Genomic DNA, 12,545 nt, shown 5'->3' on the forward strand with positions numbered 1-12,545 from the left:
ACTTGTAAAAAAATCACTAGCACATTTTTCACTTTTATCTTGCTTGAAGAGATAACAATAAAAGCAATACCTACATTTTTCACACTATATTCCAACCATTCAAACTATTTGACACCAGGATTCTTGAAAGCATCGAATTTCTTTCTCCTACTGTGTTTGGGAAAATCATATCCGAATGGCTGACATGGGCCTTTCAACAAATATGCTCTCCGAACTTGATCTTTAATCCTTACATTGTATTTTTAAATTGGTTTTCGAAGTTCTAGATCAGCAATGATATCATTTGGACTGACCTGAATACGAGTTCTTTTTTGTGTTTCAGTACTCGCTTCAGAAAAAGCTTGTGTTCTCGATTCACAACTTTTTGGTTTAGCTTTAAAAAAACCCCTCCATATATATCTACACAATTAACAATTAAAAACCAAAGCAGCAAAAAATGTAATCTAAAAATAGCTTACCTCATACTCACAATCTAACTCATTACAATAATTATTCAACAAATGATCCAATGGATAATCTATATTTTTTGCAACAATTAATCAAACAAATGTTGAACAATTTTCAAAACAATCTTTAGAACAAATAATCCAACAAAATTTTCATCAACACCCAACAATTTCAATAAATACTTAACAATTTTTCATAACAAACAATCAAATAAACAATTAATCAATTAAATAAATTAAGTTAGATATCAAAATTATAAAATCCTAAAACCTAAAACTTACATGAACAATGGTAGTAGATGATGGACCTTAATGGTGGGCCTACTGGCTTAAGTGCAGTAGACTAAAAAAAAAATCCAATGAGAGCTAGGAAGCTCAAGAAGAGTATCTGGGACAAGAAGAACTTGATAATTTTGAAGCTTTTCAAGGTTGTTAGATCTAACTAGAGTGATTAATTGAAAAAACCAAAAGACATCTAACACGAATTAAAAAAATATATAAGGTAAATAGATAGCTGACTATCTAAATTATTAAATTAAATTCTCATTATGAGAAATAAAGCCTTTTTTATCATTCATGTTCTACTAATTTACATTTGTTTATACAAATGATGGACAATAATAAATAATGCAAAGAAAAAAATTGGCATTCAATGTGACATGAAATGAATGTGAATTAGTCTAATTGAAATAATTGAATAGATACCTTTTGAACTTCATTAATATTAAATGGGCAAAATCACTCAATCAGAATTAACTAATATTGTGAAAAAAAAATGCTCCAAATTCCAATTAAAACATTCATTAATTTCCATTGACTTATAAGAAAGATAAATAGAGATGTCAAATGTGTGTGCTGAAATGGGTAAACAATCCATTAAATATATCTCATAATCTGAATCGTCTAGTCCTTGGTAAAACAAACAATAAATGCCTTGTCTCAATGTCTCATATACAATTATACAAACAATGAAACAAATTCATTCACAGATGAATCATTTATATACAAACAAATTCATTTATTGATTCACAAACACACAATTCACGAAAAGTCTCAGAATCATCTTCTGATAATTTCATTACATCAAGATTCAAACCTTATATTTAATTCAATACTCCAAAAGAGAGATTGTGATTTGTAAATCATAAAAAACTTTGCTTCAAGACTTCAATAACTTAGGGCAAATTGCCGAATCCTGAATGGCAATGAAGATGCATCAAAGCTGGTGCGATTGGTTGGCCGCCAGAACCTAGAGTTGCTTCTTGGCCCTGAAACACATTTAAATCCCATGGTGAATGAATGAATGCAATTTCATACTAGTTTGGTACTAAACACACAAGATTTAATGTGAAATGTAGTGCAAATGATGTATAAAATATGCATGTTCAAGCAATTATCAATTTCTTAATTGCAATCCATGTTATTTCAATCTAATTGTGTGTTTGTATCGCTTGATTGATATTATGGTGAAAGCCCTAGTTTTCATATTCGATGTGCTTTGTGACGAGTATAAATACCCACCTAACATAGACATGCCGCAATTAGAGGGGATTTTGAGTAAGCCGATCAATGTGGTACTTTGGAGTCGAGAGTTTTCCTCTCTCAATCCTCCCGAGTGGATTAAAAAGTTATTTTCTATGCTCTTTGCAATCATAGGGAATAGATTTTAAGAGAAATCGTATCTCTATTCCATATAGGATTAGGGGTAATCTCTTCGCAAGCAGGATTATCTATTTTAGAAATTTTTGTTAATCCACAGAGAGATTTCATAGAGTGCAAAGTGATTATGGGGTATCTGTATCAGCACTATATTGAATTAGTTACTATTCACTCTTGCATGAGGGATTAAGTGTACTTCAAGAAATCTCTTGGTTCAAATAAGATTGCATGCTTTTACAACCTTTGTTTTGAACTTAAGAAACCCTAGATACTATGCCCGAGCATCACTTCTTTCCTTGATTTCTCGACTTCTTTTATTTCTTTGCTATCGCTTTTTGAGTTTGTTCACATACATTACTACTTTCATTTAAGTTAATTTTTTGGATATGAACTAGTACTAGTACTCTCAATCCTCCATTTGAATTGATACCCTGCCTTTGTGCACACTACTACTACTTGATAGGCACATACACTTGAGTCCCCTATGGGGTAACTTAGTGGTGATTGTCTAGTACAAGCATATCTTCAAGCTAGAACAAGTTGTTATTCTCGATATTCATTGCAAACAATTTGTTTTTGTGTTTTTGTGTTTTTTTCAGAAACCTTTTGCATTCCAAACTCTATTATTATATTCCAAACCTTTTTCAGAAACCTTTTGCATTCCAAACTCTATTATATCCAATTGTTTGATAGTTTTAATCTAGTTTAAGACAAGTTTTGAGGTCTTGCACGCATATTGGGTCTTCGCTTTGTGGGTATCCAATTGTTTACCCTCTTGTCGGATTCGGGCAGGCCAGGTCTAGAGTGTGACATGATCTCAAATGCTCATGTCTTACATAATATATTTTGTAAGAGTTTGTAATACCACCACAAATATTCTTTTATTTGTAAGAACAAATTTATCATCTTAGTAATGACTTTATTACGAGGAGTTTTAAAGGCTCTCGTGTTAGATCAAAGGAATTTACTTAATCAATGCTATCATTCAATTTAAGTAATGTCTCATTGAAAGACACTTAAATAAAAATCGTAACAATATTTCTACTATAAAAACACTTATGCATTAATACGTCAAAAAAAGTAAGCATTTGGATCACAACCAACAGGATTTATTTAAAAAGAAACATTTATCAACAAATTTTTCCCACAAGTCAATTTAAACAAGCTCTTACTCAAACAAACATAAATATTCCGTTGATCACCACTTCCGTCATGCATAAATATCAGGAGCTAAGCTTGGTCTTACAAATGCAGAAATAGGTACCTTCTTTTAGAGCACAAGACCAAATACTTCATCCATGTCCATCATCTCTGACTCATTCTTGTACCCATTCTCCCAATCAAATGAGTGAATCATCACTCCTAATATGTACTCCACCAGCATTACTCCCATCCTTGCGCCCGCACAAATCCTTCTACCTATCCCAAAAGGGATCAACTCAAAGTCAGCCCCTCTCGGATCCATCTTGCTAGCCTGACCTATTAAGAACCTCTCTGGATTGAACTCTAGTGGGTCATTCCACACTTCCGGGTCACCCCCAATTGCCCAGATGTTGACTAAAAGCTTGGTCTTCTTTGGGATGTAGTAGCCATTAACTTCACAATCATTTGAGGACACATGTGGAAAATTGAGAGGTGTGGAAGGGTGTTTACGGAATGATTCTTTACATATGGCTCGTAGGTAGGGAAGATTAGGAATGTCAGATTCAATTAGCCTATGATTTTGGCCTATAACTTGATCCATTTCAGATTGAGCTCGCTTCATGATGGTTGGGTTCTTTAGCATCTCCGCTATTGCCCGCTCTATGGTGCTTGATGATGTGTCTGTCCCCGTTGTCAATAAGTCCTATAATTTATATGTAAGAAGTAGAAATTAATAATAATAAAATCAATTTTCTTTTAATTATTGCTTTCATGTAATTTTTTTTATGATTTTCATTTATATAAAAATTTCATTGAATTTAATGTTGTGTTTAAATATATGTGAAGATTAATATGATTTTAGATAGATTCGTGAACATGTATACTTCAAACATCATTATGTGCCTATTCTTCTTAAATAATATATAAATAAAGTTAAAAATCAACTAAATGTTTTTATATTGCTCATCCATCGTGCAAGAAGATTAGAAGGAACAATCTAACATAAACTATTATTGCTAATAAAAAAAAGAGATTGAAAAGGAACCATTTAAAATTAACTCTCATTGCTAATAAATAAATGAATAAATAAATAATTGTGAATATTGAAATTAAAGAATGTATGATACCTACGGGTGTTAATAATTCAAACTATTGTAAGACAGATTGTGTTTGACGTGTTAAAAAATCGGTCCGTTGAGCTTTATTATTGAGCTTTCGAGTTCAAACAAGGGGGTGTTTGAGCTTGAAATTACCTTGTTTACTATATCATATATTGTATATGTAACTTTATTTTATACTGATCAAGTTGAAGCTCGAGTTTGAAAGCGATTCAATCAAGCCAGGCCGAAGCTCAAACACTTGAACCCGAGAATCACTCAATCGAGCCGAGCTTGAGCTTAAACTGGGGGGTGTTTGAGGTCAACTCGGTTTGTGAAACCCCCTGAGATTCATACTAATAGAACAGCCTTGACACTATCATCGGAGAGCCTTTCAGCGACAGATTTGTCCTTATTAGCCATTATAGTATCCAACAAGTCCGGCTTCCGCTTCCTATTTTGAGCTGTTTCTATATGCTTCTTGATCATCCTTGTCAACATCACATCGAATTTCTTTTGCAACTTCTTCATTCTTCCTTTGATTCCTTGCAAATCCATCCATGCCAACATCGGCAAGTAATCCCCAAAGTTCACCAATCCGCCAACGTCATAAACTCCACCACCATGTCCTTAAACTACTCTGCCTCAGTTCCCGTCTCCACAAAAACCCTTTCTCCCAGCATTACTTCACCGATCATGTTGTCCATGGCATAGCTAAGCAATTCAGCAAGCATCACAGGCTTCCCCTTCGAGCTCACTTCTAGCATAGTGCCAATAGTGTGTCCCATTTCATTGTGTTATATGTGTGCCTAGTTCTCAAGTGCTCTTTTTTTTTTCTTTTTAGGGAAAGGGAGCTCAGTAAGCTATTTATTCAAGGAACCAAAAGGAAAACTACAGAGTACAAAGGCAAAACAAAATAGAAGAACTGAAAAAAAAAGGAGGGAATTATTAAAATTGCTTCATAATGCAGTGTGGCAGGTCCCTTCCTTGATGAAACAAGGTTAAAGTATGCTTGATAGATAAGTGAATGGCTAGACTGACAGCAACTTTCATCCAACATTGAGGTATGATGTGAATCTGAGGAAAATTGACCTCTTTTAGGAGATTAGTGATATTTGTAATCAAAGGATCAAGTCACCATAATGCTTGCGGTTACCTAGATTGGTGGCCTTTTAGAAGTTCCCCATTTACCGTAAAAACATGCTTGCAGGAAAAACTCAGGTTCAATACATTCTGCAGCGCAATAGCAAGAGCATGTGCTTTAGCTTCAATTCCAGACTCAGCCATAGAAGGACCACATCCAGCAAGAACTAAACTTGAGCTAGAGTTGGAAATGTAGAAGTCAGCATCAGACTTGATGGTTTTGCGATTCCAAACTGCAGCAAAAAAGAGAAATGGAGCATCAGTAGGGGAAAAGTTATTGATTAGGAGGTTTCTCCCTATAGCAGAGGACTAAGTAAAAAATACTCCCTGACATGAGACACTGCTTGAGAAGTGAGAACATAGCAATTCATAGCTACATTCTGGAAGATGAGTTTACACCTTGCTTTCCAAATTAGCCAAGCAATCATAGTAACGATGGATTTTGTTTACAGATTTGAACCATTCTGAAACGAGCTGAGCCAATTTCCAGAGATAAAATCATTATTGAAAGATATGTTTTTGCCAGTAGCTATACTGATTAAACCCCAAATACATTAAGCTTTTGGACAATGGTTGAAAAGATGTTCAGAACTCTCATAATCAAGGTTGCATAATGCACAGTAAGTACGAGGCCCCAAGTTTAACCTGTATAGAAATTCATGAGTCTTAATAGCATTGTGAAGAAGTAGCCAGATAAAATGCTTTGCTCTAGGAGAAATTTTGAGGCGCCATAAGTTTGTCCAACCATCCCAATAATCAGTGGAAGCATCACTATGACAAAAGTGATTATAAACCATGGATGGAATAGTGTGCTTCTTTGACTCAGGATACCAGACCCACCAATTTTCATGATCATGATTAAAATTCTCAGGAATGAGATAATTAAAGTTGATATTATCACTAAAAATCAAATTAAGAAGGTTCAGGTTCCATGAATTCCCAACTAGAAATTCAGAGAGGCAAAAGTGATCATAGGATAAATCTATATGAAGGAATGTTGGCTTGAATGCAATTGGAATCTCAAAATACCAAGTGCCCGTCAAAAAATTAGTGTTGCTATGGTTAACCCTTTTCATCCACAAAAAAGGCTTAATAGAAAGAATCAGTATTCCACAGACCTCTGAAAAACCAAGAGCAGTTAGCAGGAATTGAATTGGACTAAAAATTCATGGAACCATACTTATTATACAAGATATCAACCCATATAGAATCATGCTTATTGAGATATTTGAACACATTTTTAGCCATTAAATAAGTTTTGGAAACACAAAGATTCTGAATAGACAAACCCCCCTCAGCCCGGTCAAGCATAATAACTATCCAACTTTCTGAATTCATGCATTTTCTATTGCAACCCTTAGCCCAAAAGAAAGACCTAGCTGCCTTAGATATACCATCCAACACATAATCAAGGACAAGATATACTGAAAGATAGTACAAAGAAGTAGACATAACAGAGGAATTGATGAGGATTGTTTTTCCAGCCTTAGAGATTCTAGAATGATTCCAAAAAGATATAGTACTATTGATCTTATCAAGCATGCTATGAATAACAGGTTGAGCAAGATGCTTAGGAGAGATCAAAACTCCAAGATATTTGAACGGAAAAGCTCCATATTTAAAATTAAGGATGTTTCTTATACTAAACTTTAGTTTTTTATTTGAACGGAAAAGCTCCATATGGAAGGAAAGTAGATTTCAGATTTGAGAGGATTGGCGCGCTGACCAGCAAGATGCTTATAAATGGATAAGCAAAGATTTATATTATGAGAAGCTTTATGGGTGGCATGCGTGATAAGGATTAAATCATCTGCATACATAAGATGATTGAAGTTGTGTCTAAGTGATGAATCAAATCCTGGGATCATGCGATGACTCAGAGCAAAATTCAAAAGAGCTATAAGATTTTGAGCAACTGTAATGAAAAGATACGATGACAGTGGATCTTCTTGTCTGAGGCCTCGAGAAGATTTAAACCAAGGGGTGGGCTGCTTATTAATTAATAGGGAAAAATAAGCAGAGCTAATGCAAGCTTGAATCCAAGTGATCCAATGGCTAGGAAAATTCATTCGGGTGAGAGTGGCAAGAATTGCATTCCAATTCAGAGTATCATAAGCTTTTTCAATGTCTAACCTTACTATCATCCTAGGAGGGTTTGAATAGTCTCGATATCTAGTGTGGGCCACTTCTTGAAGAGCAATAATGTTATCGAAAGGATTACGGCCAGAGATGAAACCACATTGCTCACAACCAATAATCCTAGGCAGAATAATCTTAAGACAATTAGCTAAAACCTTGGAGATGATTTTATAGCAAACATTGCAAATAGAAATCTGACGAAAGTCTGATACAAACTTAAGATCATGGTTTTTAGGAATGAGAGAGATGAAGGTCTTACCCCAAGTTTTAGGCATAACAGAATTATCAAAAAAATACTTAATCGCTTCAAAGAGAGAATCACCAATGTCATTCCAGAAAAAGGTAAAATTTAGCATTAAAGCCATCAGGGCGCTGGCTCTTACGAGAGGGGAGGGATTGAAGTGCAAGGAATACCTCATTCTTAGTAACTTCGTGGACAAGCATCTCTCCTTCCTTAGAGGAAATAAATGGAAGATTGTCAGGGAGAGCATATAGAATTTTTTCAAAGTTCCTGCTAGAAGGCTCAGTCCAAATGTTAGTGAAGAAAGAACAAAAAAAACATTCCCAATACCATGATGATCAGAAAAGCATGCCCCATTAGAATCACAGATAAGAGAGATATTATTTCGATGGTTACGGAAATGAACTGAATTATGGAAAAAACTGCTATTATTGTCACCGCATTGAACCCAAAGAGGGCGAGCGCACTGTGCTCACTTCAGAGAATGCTGACGTTGAAGGAAGGACAGTTTGTTGTACAGAGAAGTAGGGTTAGGATGAATTCCAGTCTCACTCGTAGCATCAATATTTTCTACATCCAAAATATCCATCTCAATTTTATTAATATTTGAGTCAAGAGAATTAAGACCGTAGTTACTGCAGGGAAATCATATTAGCTCTATTTCGCGTAATAAGATGAGTGAAATCCATGTATAGGATTGGAAATGAGGCCTAAAGTTCCAAGCTTCTCGAACTGCAGAATGGCAATCAAGATAATCAAACAAAAAATTATCAAAATGAAACATTCTTTTTTTATGCCCATTTGAAGGAGAAACTGTGAGAAAGAAGAGGGGCATGATCACAAAAAGTATGAGGGAGATGTTTTTTTATAATAAGTATCGAAAGAAGACTTAGTAGGAAGAGTTGATTAGACAGCGATCAAGCCAAGCCCACCTCCAAGCCAACCCATACTGATTGTTGCACCTGGTAAATTATTTATGACCTGTGAACTTAACAACCAATAAATTATTAGTAGATATAAATTCAAAGAAGGCTCTACCTTTACGAAGATAATAATGTTAAGAACCCCCTTTTGTCTCATTAATTGAAATTATAGCATTGAAATCACCAATGAGAAACCAAGGGAGGTTCAAATTAGCTATACGAGTAAGTTCATCCCAAACAAAACGTTGATCACAAATCCGAGAGGGGTTGTAAATAACAGTAAGAATTCAAGATTCACCTATACCTGAAGTAACAATAAGGTGCAGAGCAAACCTGGTTTTGCCCATGGGAGTTTTCAAGTGCTTTAGTCCCCAGCATGTGCAAATTATAAAGCTTGCTCAACAACTTCCACCTGCCAAATGATTAGCATGTGTTAAACACACTGTCGTATTATGTGTGTTATACTTTAATGACTCATTCATCATGAATAATCACTAAATGGTAATACCTTGGTGCATATTCAGCAAATACAAGATCCTGACCTCCATAAGAAAAATTAGTAGGACCAGAATCAAATAGGTCTGTTGGAAAAATTTACATCAAGTGTCTTCAGAAACACTTTGGCAGCATCAGTAGTGGAAGAAACCACCACACCAACCACTCCTAACTTTAGGCACATCACCGGCCCGTAGCGCTTCGCCATGCAAGCCAGCGCGATGTGCAACATGGTCCCCAGTGGCAGGGCCCCATCACTGGCCATCCCTTCGGCCCTGGAGGAAGCCTCGGTGCTTGGTTCCTCCCAAGATGAAGTCCCTTAACAAAGTGGAAAAGGATGAAATATAAGAATGCGTAAGCTATGAAGTCAGTGATCAGTGAGAAGTAACTATAGCTTACAGCAATTATAGCAACTTCATTTTAAGTGTTCAATGCTTGTGATGCATGGTGACCTGACCCTGTATGTCAATATATAGATATACAGGCTTGTGTATTTGTTATAAGGTTTCTTGGTGGTTGTCAGACTCTTAAAATAAAATTTTGAGTTTTTTTTTAAAGTAAATATAAGATTAAAGAATGTTGATTTGGCTTAATTGATATCGCGGTGACAATAACCAAGTCAAAAAAATCCAAATATTAAAAACCTTATACCCAAAATTCTAAAACCCAAAGCCTAAATATTAAACCCTAAACCCTAAGGCGTTGTTAACAATTTATAATTTAGGGTTTAGAGAGGAGATTTTACTTACCGTTTGCTATTAAGATTTAGATTCAGGGTTAAGATGATAAAGGAAAATTAAAGTCATATTTTTAAAGAGAAAAAATAATTGCATAGATGATGCCGTGAATACTAATTTGACATCAACGTCTTTTAGAAAACATATTCAGTAAACCCATTTTTGTAAAAATATTATTTTTTTCATTCTTAAAAATGAGAGCTTGGGCCATCAATTTTCTGTCACAACATTGGTTGAGGTGACCAATTCATCCATTTTATTAAGAAAATTAGTAATTTATTAAATTTTATAATTAATTAGTTAACTAATTTGACGGGACAAGTATAGAAGCATACTTTTGAATTTTGTGAGGGGTATAAAAAAGAGTTGCTATATTTTGAAGATTAAGCACATGATAACTGTATTTTTAGTGACATATAATTAAATAAAAGGCCTTGTATTGTACACAAGTTATTTTGATATTAGTGAATTAGATGGTGACTTTGGCAATATCAACTTTAGTTAAAATCATAAATTTATCCTATCCTTATCCACTAACTTAGTAATTATAAACAGGGGTGGAACCAAGGGGGGGCTAGCAGGGGTTGAAGCCCCCCCTCGGGGCCGGAAAAAATACTTTTTAAGTAATATAATATTTGGTGGTTTTTGATTTTTCTATATTAATTTCATGTAAAATACAATATTTGGACATATAAAAATTTGAAATGTGGGTGTGCTTGAGTGGTTAGTGGGTTTATCTATAAGGTATGTGATTGATGCGTTTTTTTTTTCACATTTTGTTTTTCTAATTTAAAAATTACTATTATTTCAAAATTTTAATAAAATAAATCTTATATACAAATTTTAATAATTTAAAAAAAGTTTGAATTGATCATGAGGCCTAACATATATACATGTATGTTATAATGTATCGTATATGCTAGAGTGAAACAACAAAAGTGTTTTTATAAACAATAATTTAGTTGTTTGTAGTGAGAGGGATCAATTTTACCATAATTTAAAAAAATACAAACTTGAGATGTATTCTTATTAGTTGAATTATTGAAAATCTCATATATTTGCTATCGGTAATAACAAAATTTTAAATTATACTTTATATTTTTTATAATATGTGTATTCAAATTTTGGTTATATTAGCACATTATTCTTCATTTAAAATAATTATTTTGTTGGATTATTTTTTTACTTTTTATTTTTTTTTTGTTTTGCTTTTAGGCTTCAGCCCCCTACCATCAAGTCCTGGTTCCGTCCCTGATTATAAATCATTTTGTTATTATGATAAGCCTTTCACATAATATCCTTTCAAACCAACTCTAATAGAAATTTTGACAATGTTACCTTACATTCCAAAATTAGACAAATTTTTATATAACATATATAATTATTTGTAAACAATACTGATATGGTGGTTAAATGTTGCCATTTTAAACCAAAACCGTGGAACAAAACTGGAATTGAACTGGAAAAACCAAACTAGAACCGGTAGAACCACAACCATCCTAAAACCAAAACCTAAACCTTCATACAAGGTTTGGTTCCAGTTTCAGAAATTTGAAAACCGTTCAACCGCCAGTTCAACTGGAAGTTTAAACCGGCGGTTCAAACATCCGGTTCAACCAAATTACATGTTAGCTTTCACTTATTTGGTAATTTTGGTTAGACTTAGATAGAGTATTTGTAATATGGGGCCATATGACAAGGTTTCCAAGTTTCAACTGGTTGTGACATCGGCCATTAGCAATTGATTATGTTTGACCAATTAAACCAAATTACATATGCATTATGCCAGCGACCAGCCAGAATCTAGGGTCCCTCATGAAGCAAACAATTAGCCATTGCGGGAATATGGAAAATGTGTATAACAAAAATAAAAGAACTACGTGGGCTATGATTCCTCGAGAGGATATGTAGGCAACTTAATATAACTAAGTTCAAGCCCTTTATTTTATTTTTTATTTCTTCTCCTATTGTACTTTTATTGCAAAATATTGTTTTTGATTAATACTTTTATTTTTTTTATAAAATATTGTATTAAATTAATTCTTGTATTTTTTTGTTAATTTTAATTTGAAATATTGGATTATTTAGTTTAACAAAAATAAATAAATAAATAAATAAAAACCAAAATGTATGAACCGTCAAACAAGGAATTTGGATCTGAACCACCGGAACCAGAACCGAACCGCTAAGAATCTTGCCTAAGCAGTTCGGTTCCTCCGGTTCAAGGTTTCTTTGAATCAGAATCTGTGGTTCAGGAACCAGAACCGGAATCGCTAATTCTTGTACCATGGCCATGTCTAATGGTGGTTAGGTACTTTTCATTATATTTGACATCAAAGAATAATCTTAGATGATTCTTTTATGATTTTATGAAATTTGATTGTATATTATTAAGGTACAATTCATTATTGCCAGTAATTTATAAATATTTTCTTTAATTGCATTTTTCTAATATAATTAAAAATATATATATATATATAATAGACTTAAATCTTGTATTATATATACAACAATCAATAAAA

The 12,545-nt window shown here is 33.7% G+C and overlaps 1 pseudogene; it reads right to left on the bottom strand.

Annotated features, from left to right (window-relative positions):
* Window positions 1–3,315: 3,315 nt before the first annotated feature.
* On the bottom strand, window positions 3,316–12,318 carry LOC120268594 (annotated as a pseudogene).
* Between the last annotated feature and the right edge of the window lie 227 nt (window positions 12,319–12,545).

This window comes from Dioscorea cayenensis, chromosome 9 (genome assembly GCF_009730915.1).
Source record: "Dioscorea cayenensis subsp. rotundata cultivar TDr96_F1 chromosome 9, TDr96_F1_v2_PseudoChromosome.rev07_lg8_w22 25.fasta, whole genome shotgun sequence".
NCBI classification, from domain to species: Eukaryota; Viridiplantae; Streptophyta; class Magnoliopsida; order Dioscoreales; family Dioscoreaceae; genus Dioscorea; species Dioscorea cayenensis.